Raw genomic sequence first — 18,896 nt, forward strand, 5'->3', positions numbered from 1 at the left:
AGATTTGATCAAAATAAATCTTTAGAGAAATATTTCCCTCTAGGATTACCTTCCTCCACCCCCAAAAGTTTTCAAAATACTCCCACTGACATATGGTGCAAGCGTAGCCAAGTCCAAAGGCACAAGAACTGGTCATCACCCATCATGTTGGGGTTTTTTAAAACTTGTTTATAAGACCAGAAATTAAGTTTTCCCTAGTTGGCATTATTTTCCAGTGTTTACTTAGCTGAATTGAAAGGTGACACTAGTCTGTAGGTTAGGAAGGCATTTGGTATGGGAATTCTAGCTAACCTGCCTGGGTTTCCCAAGGCCGGGCTCCGGGAGAGGCAGATCCAGCGCGAGGGGGTAGGAGGGTCCAGCGGTAGGGACAGCGCTGGAAAAAGGGATGCAAGCAGTTGGTCTTCCCGGCTGGCCAGGTTTTCAAATCTACATGCAATAAGGGAAGAACAAGGGAAATTGGTGAAAGCACCGGTTCTCCCGTGGTGTTTGCCACGAGCTAGGAGAAACGGAAAGGTTTAACTTCGCGGTCTCTGCCGGCGCAGCGAGTTCCCGGGCAGGGGCAGCCATCCGCAATCCGGGAATAAACCAGCTCATGACTCTAGACCAAAACCAGTCCCAGGTTCAAAGCAGTTTAGAAACATCAGGCAGTTAACGCTCGGTCTCCAGTTCCAGAATCTACACTTCGAGCGAGGAAAAATCAAGCTGCAAACGTTCCTTTAGCTAATTTCCTACCAAACATCTATGCTTGCTTTCCCTGCAGGACCCCTGTGGAGGTTGGCTGGGCTGTGCAGCGTGCCCGAGGAAGCCGTAACCTCACGGCAGCGCCGGCCGGCGTCGCAGGAGACGTTTAGGCAGCGCGGCTGGTGCGGAGCTTGGGAACAGCTGGAGGAGGTGAGCAAAAAGCCGGCGCATACCACGAAAATTGAGTCGTACGTGCATCAGCCGGCTAATACAAGTCTCTGCACAAACATGCGGTCCCTTTCTTGAAGGACCTGCACGCTGACCGAAGAGCTGATGAACTTTAGAAACCCGTAGTATCATAAGCAGTATTAATTCTTTTTTAGAGCCCTGTATAAAATGACGGATCAGTTATGCTGCTTGAGGAGCATAAATATCATTTATTAAGACAATCATGGTTAGTTCTTTGCAATTTTTTTTTTAATAGAAAGCATGAATCTCAGTTAAAGCCAGATTTATGCTCACCCTCACCTAACCCAGTGCCAGGATCTTTGATCCCAAATTATTTAGGAAGTGGAGAATTCTCTCCTGCACGGGGCATTTCTGCTTGAAATGTGCAATGAGCAGCAAAAAGAGTAAGATCTCTGGGGGTTAAGTCTTTCCGCATCCTCAGTGCACGTCATGGACTTAGCTGAGCCACGCAGTTACACGTTATAGTTGGCACGCTCTGGAGGAAGCTCCTATGCCCCAAACAAAGCGGTTGTTACACAGGGCAAAAAATTCTTCAAACTCAAGGAAATGAAAACGGCGTAAAGAGAGAAAACAACTCTTTAGCTTTATAATGTTGATTTATACTAATTGAGGCAGCTATTGTTATGAGCTGATCTGTGGCATTTCTGCCCTTCCTCCAATCTGTCACTAAAGCAAGATATTCAGCATTACTTATTCAACACAAAAAAATAAACAGTAGAACCCAGATGAGGTGTTTGTTCCTGCAAACTGCTCCTCTGCTGTTGCTTAAGGAAAGCAGCAATGCAAACTGAATTATATAGAACTCATACAATACCTACAGGAAAGAAATAAATGCAAATTACTTACCCAGATTCTTCCCAAAGGCCTTTGCATTTTTTTTTTGCATAAAATAATCCGTTACTGAAATGCATTTGTAGGTGCAACACACAATTATTTTCAAAGCACTCAGCAAAATGACCTAAAAGTTTAGGGCAGAAGCTGAATGAAAATGTCGTTTCCAGTTTGAACGGTGAGAGAAGCTGAGACAGTGATAATGTCACACTGGGATTTCAACAGGAGGACTCGGGCAAACAGCGCTTCCGATGGGGAAACCCCCGCTGTCGCCTTCAGCGATGGGCAGTGACGAGAGCCCTGAACCTCTCCCAGAGCCAGAAACAGATCACCGGGAAAAGTTCCCACAAACAAACCGCCGCGGGCAGCCGTGCCCATCACCTCCGTCCTGCTGCCCACCAGCCCTCTCCCTGCTCCCACTTCTCCCTTTCCCTGCGGGTGGTCGGGCTCCCCAGGGCTGACACCCTGGGTTTTACAAGAGCCTGGGGGTGTTACTGTGGGGTTTTTCCCTTTTTTTTTAATTTTTGCAGTAATCCCTGTCCCTCTCCCCATCCTGTCTTGCAGCATCACAAGAGATCCCATTTGGTTCTGTTCTAATTAGAAAAAAATTTCTAATTGAAGCTTGTCAACACGTGCACATGGATGTGGGGTGCGGGAAAGACCGTAACCCCCTTGCCCCGCCAGCCCGGCGCGGGAGGCAGCCCCCTCCCACACCCTGCTCAGCCTCTGCTGCATTCAAACAGCTTATGGTTTTAACAAAAATCGGATTCACTCTCAATGAGACTCTTTCAGAGCGTCAAAAGGCAAGTGAATATTAAAATTGAGGAAAATTAGGAAAAGCTTTGATTTGGACAGGAAAAATAGGGATAAACTGTTCAGGGTATGGATGTATGTGCCGGTTCGCACTGCATCGGCTTCAGGAACCAGAAATCAGTTTGCACATTAAAAGCAGCTGCAATCCTTTGAAATTTATGGGAGGTGGAGGGAAAATAATTCTGAATAATACAGGTCCTTGGTCATTAACTTAAAATGATTTTTTAAATAAATTGATTGTAGTTTTATTTATAAGCCCGAGCCTTCTGCAGCTCACAGCACTGCTCAGGGGGGAGGAAGGGCGACCTTCAGCTGGTGTAAACTGTCGGAGCTGGAATTTAAAGGAATTGGGAGCATTTAGGCTTAGTAAAAGTCCGCTCCGGAGCACTGCTCAGGATCGTATGAATCCCTTCTCTTCCAGAAGGGCTGTCTGAATGTCACTCACATTGCCCTTTATTTTTATCCATTAGACAAACAAAATGAACGATCACATTTATGCCGCGTTCAGAAAGCAGACCCCACAGGCTATATGTTGTGAAAAGAACTCTTTCTACCGAGCAAGATAATGCTTGAAAAAGTGAATGAAAAGATTTTAGTAGAGAGGAAAATGTCCCCGTAGGACCCTTCCTAATTCTGAGCTCTTCAGTAACGTCAGCCTCGCTAATCCGTACCTAGCTGTGAGTTCAAATGAAAAATTCATTAACTTTGTGTCCTTTAATTTATTAGGTGTAGCAACACTCCTCATCAGGGGAAGGGCTGAAAGGAGGGGACAATCAGGGCTCTTTTATTCTTTTTGCAAATCTACGGGCTCACAAAGGGAGAGGACCAGTTTGGGAGAAATTACGCTCGCCTAATTAGAAGAGCCGCTGTTTGCTCTCGCAGGCACGCCAAAGCCGACCAAAGGAAAAACGTAAAATCTGCCAGCAAAGACCTGAAATGGCCACGGCTAAAACCACGCCAGGAGCAGGCAACAGCGGAGGCACCTCGGTGACCGTTTCATCCCACAGCCGTACATAAAAAGGGAACGCATTAGGAACAAGAATAACAAAGTCTTTTATATAGTGAATTAAAACCGAGATCTGGACTGCCTACGCCGCAGCAGGACTAGATGCTGCTTTATATCCACCGCACCAACTGCTGGATGCCCCCTGTGCCCGCGTTACGGCACGTTGTAGAGTTTTTCCCAGCAAACTGCCTAGGAAAGCTGAGTTTGGGTGCGGGAAGCAAGGGTAGGAAATATAAAGGATTTTTTTCCTCTGAACACTGTCTCGCTCCAGGGGCTCAGGGATCACTTCACAAGCCCTCTCTGCTCAGCTTCCACTGAACCTGGGGATAACACACCACCCCCAGCTTTTTCATTGGGCTGATAGAAGGATGCAGTTTTATTCGCAGTAACACAATATTTTGTCCTTACATGACCCTCCCCGGTGTCCTTTCCCTCCCTCTTTGGAAAGGAATAAACAATTATCCTCATTTTCTGCCAGGAAAGACAGATAGTGAGTGGGGTGAAATGGACTGCAGCCAGGGCAGCGCCAGCAGCAGAGCCGCTCTCCAGCCTGCCAGTCCCAGGACCTATTAACATTAATGCTTAATTAGTGTTTACATTTTCCTAGCAAAATGTAAACACGTATCTGCACCAGCCAATACCAGCTGTGATGGGAGAGTGATGTTATCCAAAAGCAATTTCCTCTCCTTTCAAAGGGGCATCTCCAGTAGGTAGGACCATAAAGCAGCATCTGAATTGCGACACCTCGTATTGTGCATTTACAAAGCACAGCAGTGGGGTCGTATCACCAGTTAGGAGGCAAGACCAGAGACTATTTAGACTGTCAAGGAAGGCTAAGTAAAGTAGTAGGAAAAAAAAAATTTCAACAAAACCCACAAACAACCCAAGCCCTTCGAGGATCCTGCAGCAGTCATAGATGATTTCGTCATATATGATTTCAATTACGGAAATACAAACTGTCCTGATAGCCATATGGATATACTCTTTGAAGAAGCAAATTATTGATACCAAAATTAATTGTTCTTTGGAACAGCAGAAAACTCTGAACAGCTGTAAAAAATGTTCACAATGAAATCTGAGTCTAGCAGAGGTTAATCTGGGTTTAAGTTTCTTTACAGATATTAAAATGAACTTCAGCTGAGCCAGAAGTTCATAAAATCAGCTTGTTTCTCATGCCTGTATCTTGCTCGCAAAAACGACACAGATGCTGTGGCTGTTTTCCCTCCACCCCCAAAACTGGTGCCCTATTTACCCAAACACGTAGCACGTCCCTCTGTCACCAGCGGTACCTTCCCGAGGCTGGCTGGCCAAACGCCGCCTTCCTCGTGGTCCAAGTTCTCCCACTCCGGGGATCGTGTAGACAAACAGTTGGAGGAGAAAGTCACACATGTGAGGATTTTCTGCTGCGATTACTGAAAAATTAAATCCGCAAATATTCTCTGTCAGTGATATTTCTAAAACCTCTGTCACATGGGTGTTAGGATAGCAGTTGGTCACGGTTTCACGGGGGATAGGTACGATGGGGAAAGAATAGCTTATGTTTATCTACCATCAAGTGCTTTTTTCAAATATTGAAAATTAGGAAAGTGCTATATCACCTCCTGTATGCCCTAGAAGTCAAAGAAAAAGCCAGTTGGTCTCCCTTCTCTGTAGGACACTCCTGGAAGGAAGCCTTAGGGGTAGAAGGTGAGCAAGTGTCTTGAGCAGCGGAGCGGAAGCAAGACAATTTTTCTGGAGGGGGGTGCACAGTCACCTATTTCTTACTAACCACATGCCATGCTGAAAATCAAATGTAAATGTTGATTTTGCAGCCATAAACTGAGTCCCTCTGGGGTGGTGGAAAACTATCATTGAGAACAACCAGAGCTGATGCAGAAAAAATACAACCATTAACTGTATATAAATGGCCGCTGGTGCTTACATACAACATCTACACAAGGACAGGTGAGATATATAAGGTGCTAATGCAGCTGCTTAAAGGAGGCAGACTTAAAAAACGTGTATGGCATAGAATCACCTCTGAGGTTGAAGACAACTATCCCATAGTGTTACCTAAATGATGCATAACCTAAAACTATAAGAACTGTCCTGGTTACCTGGCAAGAACAAGAGGTCGTTCAGGCTCAGGTGAGCAGCACAGGGAAAGAGCTGGCAAGACGTTACAAGCTATACTAAGTAAAAATAGTAAATAATACAGTAATATCTTTATTCCGTCTTATCTTACAGTAGGGTTCAAGTTTTGGTATTGTCAGGAAACCTCTGAAAGCAAAGGGCACCTGGGAATACAGACATTGTCACTGTGGCTGCGACAATCAGTTGTAGTGGCTTTTCTTCAAATGCAGTCATGTATATTTACTGTAGAGGAATTCCTCATGCAATTAAGTACATATTCATGACTCCAGGGTCCCCAAACCAGCCTTCAATCCCCGAAAGCTGGCCATGTGAAAGGGTGAAGGTGACCAGCAAGCGAGGTCAGCGTTATCACAGACTCGTATGCGGGTACGTGCCACGGTTCTCAGTAAAGCATAAATCACAGGAATTACAAAGCAAATATATGATTTTTTAAGCTGGACTTGTATTTTTCTTTAAAAGCTTAAATTGGAACCAAGTTTTGTGATTGCCCTCCATGCAAGGATGACTTTAGCACAGAGCAGGGTGTAATCTGTCACTGAGGCACTAGAATAACCAGCTAACCACAAATCACAAACAGAAAAGTGCAAAAACTGCCTCGGTGAAACACAAAACCGGTAACTTAACCTAGACCAACAAAACAATGGGCAAACCCTGTCATCTTTCACCCGCGAGGAAAACTTCTGAAAACATACCTAGCTGTAGCGACGCTTTTTGGAGGTTTATTGCTGTTTGCAGATCTCCCCAGATGATTGCAGGTGTGATGCCAGTCTCTTCTGCCTAAGGAATGTTGATCTCCTGCCTGACTTTCTCAAATATAATTTATTTTGCAGTGTCCCACAGCCCTGAAGTTAGGTGGAAAGTGCATTCACAGAGTAGGTCTCACCTGGAGCAGTTGCACACCACGCTGTTTGGAGATGACACCCACAGAAGCAGCTCAGTAGCCTGGGTACTGTCATTCCCGTTGACTCTTAATCCTTTGGAAATAACAGCTTCAAGTCACAGGGGGGTGGTACAACGTGAAGCATTTCCTTGCATGCCACACCAAGCTAGAGAGGTAGACTGGGTGTATGTGAGGGCACAAAGGTTGAAAATTATTTATTATGAAACACAACTTTGCAAAGGCTTAGCTAGACACCTTTGATGTTTCTGAAGAGCACCATCTGAGTTATATTTGGAATAAAGTAGCTAGCTCAATGATATCTTCATTTCTTGAAGACAGTTGTTCAGTCTCTTTTCTATACTGTATGTTCCACATTAAGTCATTATCTATGCTGTTCACTCCATTAATTCTGCTAGTTTTATTAGCAAAGTTCTGCTGCCTGGTCCTGTAGCAGTGACAAGCATTTCTAAAAGCTAATCTGACAGATAATGACTCCATTAAGTGTTGAATACTAATTGGTTTACATCAGGGGCCTGAAATTAATTGATGTAAATAAATTAGCACCTGAGCATGCATCACCCCAGCTTTGGATTTTCCTAAATACCAATGATTTTTAAAGCTTGTATCTTCAGCAAAATGCAACGGAATATAAACAGACAGGATGAGTAATTAAAATGTGGCAACAAAATAAGACTATCAAGATGAGCTTAACAAAGATTGTTTACCTATTGATGGAAAGGGTAGTGCCTGCCTGTACAGTCTGTTTACACTGCTCTGACTCGTACAAAAGATACTTTTCTGACAGCTTCCCAAAGATATAATTATCATTACTATTAATAACAGTGACACTGGCCCCCACACCATTACTAAGATTTAGTAAAGTTATGTGATACACGGGGAATGCGTGCTATTAATCACAACAAACACCTGCCCCCCCTTGAAAGTCAAGCCTTCAATTATTAATTCAAGGAATTAATAAAAGTTATTTGGTTTTAAAAGGATAAAACCTCATTATAGCAGAGATTTGTCATTGGAATGACACAAGTAATGACTAATTTCTAAAGCTTGGGAAAGCGAGTGTGCGCGTGTGTAGTTTGGGCATGTCAAGAGCAGTCAGTAAGTTAGAAGACACCAACAAATAGAGTCTATTTTTATATACAGATTTACTACATTCACTTTCACCTTTATAAGGAAAATAAAATCTAATATAAAGCAATAAAAACCTGAGAAGAATCCGCATGTCTTGGGAAAGCAGATATCATTTGGAGCGGTAAAGCAAATTCAGCAGAGGACAATATATGGACAGTAGAAGGCAACACATGGGCACACAGCTCCATCACCACCAGAGAGCTCACCCATATTTGCTTTGAGAAGCTTTGGGAAAGCCACTGAGGTTGATCAAAAGACACCCATTACCTTCAGTCGGCTTTGGATCAACTTTCTAATTACTCCCATCGATTTCAGATCGGATACACAGATTATTTTTACATGCACTGAAGAACACTTTGTTTTGACAGAGTTATCACCACTGTGAAAACATTAAGTGACTTGAAGTTATCTGCAAAGGACATGAACAAAATTTCTGGAGGCTGATATCATCTTCCTAAGGGAATTAGGAAACACAAGATTATCAGGAAGAAATTTGTTGAGAAAATTTATTGAGAAAATTTGTAAGGAACCTGCTGCGAGATCTCTTGAGATATACAAAAGTCTCTTCTATAAAAAATAATTCTGAGTACAGATTTCATTTTAGTGAATATTCTAAAAATTTCTGTGAGCCCCCAATCAGGATAATTTCAATGAGATGCTATCATTTTCCAGTATTTGACTAACAATGTTACTGTGTATACATATATGTATATATATGACATTTGCGAAGCCAACGAGGGATAGAAGAACGTTAGATGCTGTTACGGTCGCAGGGAGAGCCAGGGTCCTCCTCTCCCCTCCCACCCGGACACCTTGTGAGGGCCCCGACCCCCAGCCCGGTGTCGAAGCAGGAACCCAGCGCTCAGTGCCTGCGTGCTTGAAATGCTCCTCTGCGACAGCGGTTTTTATCTTTCCTGCTGTGCTCCTTTAATAATCCTCTTTGATCTAATGCCAAAGTGGCAAGTCATTGCAAACAAGCGGCCGGAGCTCCGCGCTGCGGTCATAAATAACAACACAAGCGTTCCTCGTCTCACCCCTCGCTCCTTTTGGGGCCGGGATCACGAGGGATGGTTCATCCCATGTTTCAGAGAAGCTGTAGCTCCTGGACGGTGCTTTTATCACCACCCCGACTCCCATTTCGAGTTTATCAGCTGCTTCTCAGTCCCTGAACCACCAGTGATTTACCCCAATCAGCACGGATCCCGATTCCCGTGCGGAGGAACCTGAGCCCATCCCTGAGCCCAGGTCCTCTCCTGCACCAGCGAACCATTTCTGGCAGTTTCATCATCAAGACACGATGAGTTGGGGCTTTCGCTGGGGCTGGCATCCCCCACAGAGCAGCTGACGGACGAAAGCCTCCTACACTCTCCTCATGCACGACCAAAGCTGGACTGCAAGGAACAGGGGAAAAAAGCCCTCTGGAAAGCAGCTGTAATAGAACCAGCCGTTTCTTTTCTCTGACACCCCAAGAGATGCCTTATTTCAGAGCTATTAGCCATTTTTAGTAATAAAGGTAAAAGATGAAAGTATTGATAACTGAAGGGATATAGGAATGAATAACCCCTTTGCCACTTACAATAATGCAGCTAAAACATAGCTCCGAGTGATTACGCAGCTTTTAAACGTTGCCTTAAGCTAAATACTAAGTCAGAAGCATTTACTAATATCGTGTTTTCTGACACAGGCTTCCTTTTAGCATTCACCCAAGAGTGGTGGAAAACTGTGCAAAGTATTACCTCTTGGATAACGGTAGACAACTTCCATCATCATTCAGATACTGGGCCAAAACCAGTTGACACCGTTTAAATGGATAACAAAGCAGCAGAGCCCCTTGACTCTAAAGCAATATCCTCGAGGCAGGGAGAAGGCAGCCGTTGTAGAGAGGTTTAGTTGTGGTCCATCCCCTTCTCCATCTTCAAAACATTTTTAGAGCAGCTTCTCTCTAACCTCACTGGTGCAACGATTTTGATTCAGCCACCACCAGTACAACACTGGAAAGCCATCAGGAATCTAGTGAAAATTAGTTACAGGAATAAAACTTCCATGAGTTTCTTTATCATCAGTATTGAAGTATAATGGATATTTTTTAGTCAGTGTAATGGACAAGAGAGCTTAAAGGGTGCAGTCTTCTAGTAGTCACCGCTCATACACTTAATGAGAATTCAAAAGACATAATGAATTAGGATTCCCCTGTTGGGCACCGAGTATTTCTTCATTAAATTCTAATGAACTGGGAAGAGTATCAGGTTTGCTCATGCAGTGTATTTTTCTCCTTTTTTATGGTTACGTTTAGATGCATTTAGTTAATCCTCATCATCCTTATGACAAAGAAGTGCTGAAAAAACTTGTTTGTTAAGAATGGAAGGAATATAAATATGTAAAGACAGAAAAGTCAGCAGCACAAATAATGTGAAATTAAAGCTAAAGAATTTTTGCTGTACCATACAGAACCCGTATCACCCCAAACAGCTATTTGCGTTTCTCTTCAGAAGTTATAGCAATAAGGTTATGGCAAACGATGATGTGATCTCAGTTGATTACCACCTTTAGAAAAAAAAGGACTAATTCCTGAAAACAGCACAGGAAAAACACAGGAAAAAATTCCTGAAAACCCAGCACAAGCTCTCCCCATCCCTAAATGAGAGGGGTCGATGCAGGTAAATCCAAATTGCTTGTCACAGAACCGATGGCAAGTGTGTAACACTGCCAAAAACAGCACAGGGAAACCACCCGTCTCACTGAATAACTATTTCAGGTGTGACCGTGATGCCACCTGCCCAGTGCCCCGGGACAGGAGAGGCGGCTGGGCCGTGCACACCCGCACCGGGCACCCCAGCTACATAAACCCCAGGAGTCATCGTGTACTCTGTGTTTGGGGGCTTTCTACAGGGCATCAAGCAGTAGAGAGGAACGGGAGCTCCTGTGGCTTTGGGAACTGGTATCTCTACAGCCCGAGTTACTGTAATTTCCTATAAGTACGTGGTTATTACAAAGAGTAAGCAAGCATAAAAAAAAAAGATCTGTGCTGGCATTAAGTCAAAAACTACTTTCAAAAGGGCAATAAGAGGGTGAGAGGGCTTGAAGGAGAGCATGAAGACAGCTGCAATAAAACCATGACTTCTCCATACTTCTTCCAGAATGATGGCAAGGCGGAAATTAATTTACGAACCATTTGTTGTCACTATATCTGTGCTTTGGGCAAAGCCGCCGCACCGCTGGTTTCCCCTTGCGAACGCCGTGAGCTGCCCCCAGCCACGCTCCTCTGCGGTGGCAGCCGTTCAAATGACAGCGGGTCACCTCCTTGGGGAACGGGCCAGTTCCCGGCACGGTGACACTGCCCGTGCAGACCCCGGCACCCCAGCATGTCCCCTTGATCGCTGCCTCCCACGTCGAAATCCAGGGGATTATAACGCTTCATCTTCTCACTGGCTGTTGGCAAGACAAGCAAAGCAATTAGACTGTTATGGCAATTTTATGGTGCTTATAAAATTCATTAGCGGCCTATTAATTAAATTTTGTCATTAATAATATTATTATTATTATCTTTTCTTCTCATTCCTTCTCTGCTCAGGCTCTATTTGCTGGTCTTTTTTTCTTTTCTCCTCTTGCTTTACCTTTCTCCTTCGCTTCCCAAGACAGACACAGCCCAACTTTGCTCTCCAGCCATATGGAGGTCCCGGAGGGGGAGAGCCAGCTTTCCCGGCTCGGCTTTGCCATTCAGGATGAGCCCGGAGCAGCAAAACCGCGCTCCAATGGAGCCCCACGACTGCTGAAAGAGCAGCGCTGGTCCAGAGAGCGGGGACAGCCCCGGTAGGGCACGCACAGGCTTTGCCGGGAGAAGCCTTCGCATAAATTGGTGGCTTAGGTCAAGGGACAAGTTGTCTTTTTTCAGAGACCTGGGTTGTCTCTTTGTTTTTTTTTTAAACAGAGGATGCAGATAAAGCTTGGTGATGTGGAATCCTCCCAAAGAGGTGATTTTTGGAGGATATCGTCATTCAGAGGGTAGGAACCAGAGCACTTGTTCTTTGTGGACACCATCCAGGGGTTTTTTTTGTTTGCTTGTTTGTTTTTTAACTCCACATTGGGAATAATCTCCGAGAGACAGTTTCATAATATTTTACATTAATTTAAGACTGAAGTGTATTTTATTTGTACACTTGCCAGGATTTTGAAGTCTCCCTCCCAGGCTCCTGTCCTCTTTTAAAACGTCTCCGGAGACTCCTTTGATGCTCCTAGCATGACAGATCCCACCACCCCACAACACAAGAGATTGTCTGAACTGGAAACTTTCCCAGAACAAGTTTGCTGGTTAAAGGGCTCTATTTGTGATGAAATATAGCTCAGTCCACAGGGTCTTACCTTCAGTACTCTCAAACTCGTCTCAGACAATGTTATCCAGTACCACGCTTGACGTGTTCCTCTCCCCTGTAAGAGACACCAAAAGACTCTGTTATTGGCCATAAGATTCCTACTGGGGCTCAGTGTGGCTTTGCCTGTTTTGTCCTACATTTTCACTGAGTTTTACAGCCCCATATTTAAGGCCAGACGGTGCCACAGACATATCCTGCATCTACATGAACCGCACGCCTGGTGATGCCCTGCGTGGCTTTGGGGCATCTCCTGCCATTTGGGTCCTGCCCTGCACTGGACAGGAGAGGACACAGACCGAAAGGCAACAGCAGCATCACAGGTAGACTGTCAGCAGAAATACGTGGGCATGGAGTTACACCAGCGCTGCTTCTCCTCTGTCGCACTCCACCACCAGTGAAACCAAAGCCCCTTCCCCCTGGAGCTCGGGGTCACCGCTGTGCCCAGACCCGGGTGAATGCCCGAACCCCTGCATGCCCCCCGCGCTCCCCACCCAGCAGCAGCAGCCACACCGCAGCGTGGGGGGCAGCGGCCACCCTCGTTTCTCTGTATAAGCAATTAGGAGTGGAGCCTTCTGTGAGCAAGCAGCCGTGGCAGGAGGGGGTGGCGGGGCGCACCGGCGGTGTTGGGGTACACAGTGCTGGGGCGCACAGTGTAGCAGTGCACCAGTGGTGCTGGGGTGCACAGTGTAGGGGTGCACCAGTGGAGCTGGGGTGCACCAGTGGTGCAGGGGTGCACAGTGCAGGGGTGCACCAGTGGTGCTGGGGTGCACAGTGCTGGGGTGCACAGTGCTGGGGTGCACCAATGGTGCTGGAGCGCATAGTGGTGGGGCACACCAGTGGAGCTGGGGTGCATGGTGTAGGGGTGCACAAGTGGTGCTGGGGTGCACGGTGTAGGGGTGTACAAGTGTAGGGGTGCACCAGTGGAGCTGGGGTGCACGGTGTAGGGGTGCACCAGTGGAGCTGGGGTGCACGGTGTAGGGGTACACGGTGTAGGGGTGCACCAGTGGAGCTGGGGTGCACGGTGTAGGGGTGCACTGGTGGTGCTGGGGTGCGGGGCTGGGCGGCAGCGCGCAGCGCCGGTGGAGCATTGCCATCTACAGCACTGCGAGCAGCACTGCACAGCAGCGGGCAGGACCCGCTCCCTCCCCGCGATGCCATTACTCCATTCCCAGCCACGGGCAAAAAAAATAACGACTTGAAATCTGTTTGGCGCAGGCGTGGGGACGGTGCACACAAACTCTGAGCCAGGTCCTCAGCTGCACCTAACATTTTTTTGGTTGGGTTTTGAGCTTTATAATTCACTTGTTGCTCAGAGAAACAACCTTGGAAGTTTGACTTGGCTTTTACTTACTTGAAGCAAAATAATCAAGCGTGTTTGAATACTTCAGGCAGGCCTATTGCCATTGCATGGTGCCTTTTGCTATAAATTCAGACCATATCCCTCGACACTGATTTCTGTTGAATGGTGTAATCCATTCTGTGTGCTGAAGTGCTGCGCAGAGCGGCGCAGAAACCCGCTGGGATTTTCCCCAGGCTGTGGGAACCTGCAAACTAACTTTCCTGCAAACCCTTAGCAGCAAACGAGCCAATTATAAGTTTGTTTTGGAAGCGTATTCCCAGGATCTGAGGTGCTACGTTGCCCGTCCTGCAGCCATCGTGTCGCTGAAGCCGATGAACTCAAAGCGGCCTCGTATTGTGGCAGGGAAAAAGCATAAATTCAAACATTAGAATGTACTAGTTGGCACAATCATGTTAAAAAACAACATTTGGACCCTATTATATTATGATTTAATATTGTTATTGGTAACATTTGATCAATTGCTGTTATATGTCATTTTAAGGGCGAGTTAAGGGACCGCGAGGCTGTTACAGCATTAAAGCACCTAACTGTTGCTCTTAACAGCAAAGTCACCCTTTCGACTGAAATCATTCTAATATAGTGCATTGTTAACTTGAAAAATCATTTGTCTTTGCAAGTGATGACCTTTCTTTTCTATTAAAGTCTTCATTGTTTCTAACTTTCTCTCTTCAAGATTAAAGCTTTGTTGTACTTAAATAATAGACAGAAACTGCCCGAAGGTTATTGCCTTCACATTTGGCTCTGTTAGGTGGCTGATAGCATTTCTACCTATCACGTTAGGACTTTACTGCTCTACATTACTTGAGAAATAAAATTTTAGGAGCCCAAACCGAGGCGTGGGTTACGCCAGCTTTCCCCTGCGCTGGTGCAGTCGATTAGCAGCCGAACGCACCGGGAAGTTCATCGAAGGGAAGGCCTGGCCGGCCGCTGGCACCTTGTCCTGGGGACAGCCCCGGTGCCACCACCCAGCCACCCTGCGGCAGGGACCATCCGAGCCAGGCTTACCTTAAGGGAATGCCCCAGCCGCAATCGCCTTCATCCTTCATTTTGCAATACCGAATTGCACCAAAGGTGGTAATACAATAAGCCTTCACTGTTATAGTAGAAAAATTAAATTTGCCATTATTATGCCTTCACACAAATCCTCGTGGAAGAGTTTGCTTCTATTTGCATTAAGCAACTATATTTCATATTGCATTGGTTAATACCAATGTCTTTAGAGGTCATCAAACTCAACAGTTAAAAAAATTAATCTGAGCATTTACAGCAGTTAAATACAGCTAAATAATTAATGATGAGGAAATTGAACTTCCCATTGAGATTGGATTAGGAGCCAATGTGGGACACCACTGCTGTAGAGCCTGTTTCCCTGGGGAACCTCCCAGCAAAAATCAGCCTCTTTATTGCTTTCCATATCACTAATAAAATATGAAAGCAGAGAATACAATAAGATTTTCATATCATATTAATGACCTTCAGAATGCAATCAGACTAGCAGCTCTCACTGAGCAATTTGCTAACATAATACAAAATTGTTAATATGATATGAAGGTCACTAAGACAGTATAAAAATTAGTGTAATGACAGCAACTAACCTAGGCCTTTCAGCAACAAGAACAATTAACTTGCAACTTCATTTTTGCAACTCGTACCTCGTATGCCTGTGTCAGGCAGAATATCAACACGAAGCCATGCAGTGTCCTTAGGCTTGGGGGACTTCACCTCTGCCTGCTTTGCGCTCCCTTCAGCTTTGCTGGCTCAAACCTGGTGCAGGAAGAGGCACCTCACCCTGGCCATCCACCAAGTGTCAGGGGGTGAAGGCAAAATGAAAAAGGCAGGGGAAAATATGAGAGATGAGATGACAGTTTAAAAGACAAAGCAGAATAAAAGGAAACGGAAAGAAGGAATACAATGAAAGGCAGAGAAGCACCTGCAGAGCTAGTTAGAAACCCCACCAAGCTGGGAAGCAGGGCGTGGGCTGAAATGCAAGTGCAGAAATCACTGAGCTTTGGGAACCAACAACAATATTAAATTATAATATAATAGGGTCCAAATGTTGTTTTTTAACATGATTGTGCCAACCAGTACGTTCTAATGTTTGAATTTCTGCTTTTTCCCTGCCACAAATCATTGAGCTTTGGTAGGAGGAGGCAGCGCAGCTTGGAGCCGACAGCCAGGGGCTGTGGTTTCCAGCCCTCGCTCCAGCATGGCAAGGTGCTGCTAGACCCTGGGCAAGTTCTTCACGTCCTTTTAGCTCATGTTTCTCCTTCTGCAAAACTGGAAAAATACTTCCAAGAGGTCCTGCCATGCTGACCAGGTGCCTTGAGCTCCTTGGAGGAACAGCGCTGTAGTAACGGAAAACAGCTTTCTAAAGGAGGGGATGAACATCTCTGAAAGACTCGCTATTGAGGAAAGCTTTGATTCAGGGGGATTTATGGGAAATAAAAGGACAGTAGTATTTTTAATGGAATCATGTATTTTAAAATGAAAATATTTCAAAATTATATTAATAATTTTCCTCCTGAATCAAACTGACATGTTTTAGTAGGCTAAACATAAGAATGCCCAACAAAAAAGTTCTGAACAGCTTTAAAATTGAGGATTTTTTAGTTTTGAAAAAAAAAAAACAAACCAACACTTCACCTTTAAGGCACTACTCTACAAAGGATAACTTTGTTTTTCAACATATAAGCAATATTGCTGAAGTACTACAGAGCATGGAGAGCAGTGAATGTCTTAAAGCCATTCTTCTAAGGTCCTCGTAAGAAGTAGGTCCAGTTAGAAGAGAAATTCTGCTCTTTTTCACTGTGTAACCTTTAGGCCTAAGGCCTCTTTTTTCAAGACTGCCCATTTAGCCTCAGATTAAGGGCCACCGGTGGAAGAGCACAAACTCCAGGCGTCTTCCTGAAATGTCAGCATTAACATCCAGGCTTTCACTGCCACCACACCGATGAAACAGAGATAGCCGTACCCTAGAAGAACAGCTAGAGAGGGTCAGACTGACGTCCCACTGAGCCCCAAAATGTTCTCTCGTGGGCCCAGGGAGGAACACAAGAGTGGGACAATCACATGAGGCTTCTCCCACATTGGACTCCTCTTCCAGACCCTCCAAAACTCCTCTCCTCCCTGGAGCTCACCTAAATTTCAGCATACACAACGTCCTACGATAAGACCACCTATAGTTTAACAACTTGTTTCATGACAAGTCATCTCGTTTTATTAACTTTGGACATTCTGGCTTCATTTGATGCCCCTCATGGCATTGGCTCTATGAGGGACCTTGTTAAAAATCTTTGGAAAAAATTAACTACAGCACTTCAGAGTTATTCTTTCCTCAATTAGAGTTTTGTCTAATTATACCAACATCACCATAACAAAGTGAGGATCCGACTGAAATCAGTGGAAAAGTCTCTGTGAAATCTCTTCTGAACAGCAGGATTGGGTCAGACCAGGGTTTTGTTTCCATAAACAGATCTTTTATACAGGTGCTTTAGCGTTTGGAATGGCAAATACAGTGGGGAAAAGTGTCTGGGAAGTCATTCTTCAGCTGCACAGTGTGCAAGAGGGGTATCTCCTCCTGGAGACTCATTTTACTGTCTGAGTCAAAGCCCCTTTATATGTATTTTATACAGGAATTGATTGGTATTTAATTAACCTACACTTTATGCCATAGTCAATCTTTAATTAAATGCATCCTTAAGCATAGAATTTAGAGCGTTACCAGAATGACTTTAAGCGCAGAAAGCGTTTTTATGTTTTCCTCATAAACGAGAAACAGGGAACAAAGTAAATAGCTGCTCGAAAGGAGGAGTCTCCTCAGTCGAACACAAAACAGTTTGCAGGGAGCCACGCACCCCCAGAAGGAGACATCCGCCCATTTCCCCTTGGGTATGGGGATTTATGGAGGTGAACCTAAAGGAGTAACAAGGCTTTGAAGGAAGGAGACCCTTTAGCTCCCATGAGCTCTTTGAAGCCTCAAAGCCTCGTGCAGCCTTTGAAAAACAAACTCCAGAAAAAAGAAAAAAAAAGGTATTACGATAAGCTTTCTAATGTAAACGGCAATGATTAATTTTAATATCTTAAATAGCTAAATATTGTTTAAATAAGAATACCTAGCAATGAAAAGAACATCTTCGTTATTTTATAATTTGCAACAAATTATAAAATTTGTTCCTCTTTCCATGCAAGCTTGCATCTGCTTTCTTTGCAAAATTCTGAGCCTTCTTACAGAAAAATGCTGAACACAACAAAGTTGAGAGTCAACTTACGTTCCATTGCCTTGTAACACTCACGCTCCTCCGTTTACCTTAACTTTACTCCCTAAATACATGCAAGCATAATATTTGCTACAAATGTAAACATGCAACTACTTGCCCATACCTTTACCTTCCTGAACATCAGTCCGTCCCTCGCTGTGGCTTAGCTCTGTCACTCAGCGGCAGGGCTGTGCAGAAGCTCAGAGGTCTCCCTCCAGCCCCACCATGTCTTGCTCAGAGCACCACGCTGAGCACCAGCACCGCAGGCAGGAGAAAGCAGCTCAGCTCTTCAAAGCTGGAGAACACCACGTGCCGTAGGGGACAGGCAGGTGCAGGGACCTTTCGGTGGTATCTGCTCAGCTTCTTGGCAAGTTTGGGAGGCTCCTGCATATGATATAGTCTCCTCTTGTGACTGATTCCAGTTCCCTTTTGATGTTGTAGCAAGATGACATCCAGATGGTTTGACTCTCCAAGATGGTATCAGGAGTAGCAGCAGTCTGGCAGCTCTCAGGATTGTATCAGAAACCTCCCGTGTTGGCTTGGTTCTCCGAAAGCTCCCATTCTCACTGTGCTGGGAGGAATATCCTTCCCGCTGAAGACTAGAAGACCCAGCTAACCTGGGCTGTGAAGTCACCACACTCCCAACGGGAAAAGCCACCTCGTGCTGGAGTGGAGCCCGACGCCTTCCTGGGGAAGAGGTGCTGACACGTTGGGCAGAGGCCTTGGAGGAAGAGCTCCCGCCTCCGACCCTGCCTGAAGGAGGAGAGCGGAGCTGCTGGACCTTCTCTGTCCCCTCGTCCTCCTTCCCTGCCCAAAATCTGATCTCTCCCTGCAAGAGCCTGTTGATTCCTATAGACGAAGGTTCAGATGCTGATGGGCTCAGGTGTATTTGTACACAGACTTCCTACCCCCAATTTTTTAAAAACATAGCCAATTTGTTTATTCTTATTAAAAAGATAGAAGTTTGCGAGCAGAGTAACCCTGTTTTCTCCCCAAAGCAATGGTTCTGTAGTTATCACTGAATGCCCGTGACGAGTATTTTCACATCTATAACCTGCTGCCTATCCGTGACAACGAAGCGCGGCAGGCTGCTGCGAGGCTGTGGATGTGGGCAAACCGGGGGGCAGGGGGCTGCGGAAGGAGCCCCCGTGTCTGGTCGGGTCCCAAC

This window comes from Calonectris borealis, chromosome 13 (assembly GCF_964195595.1).
Source record: "Calonectris borealis chromosome 13, bCalBor7.hap1.2, whole genome shotgun sequence".
NCBI lineage: Eukaryota > Metazoa > Chordata > Aves > Procellariiformes > Procellariidae > Calonectris > Calonectris borealis.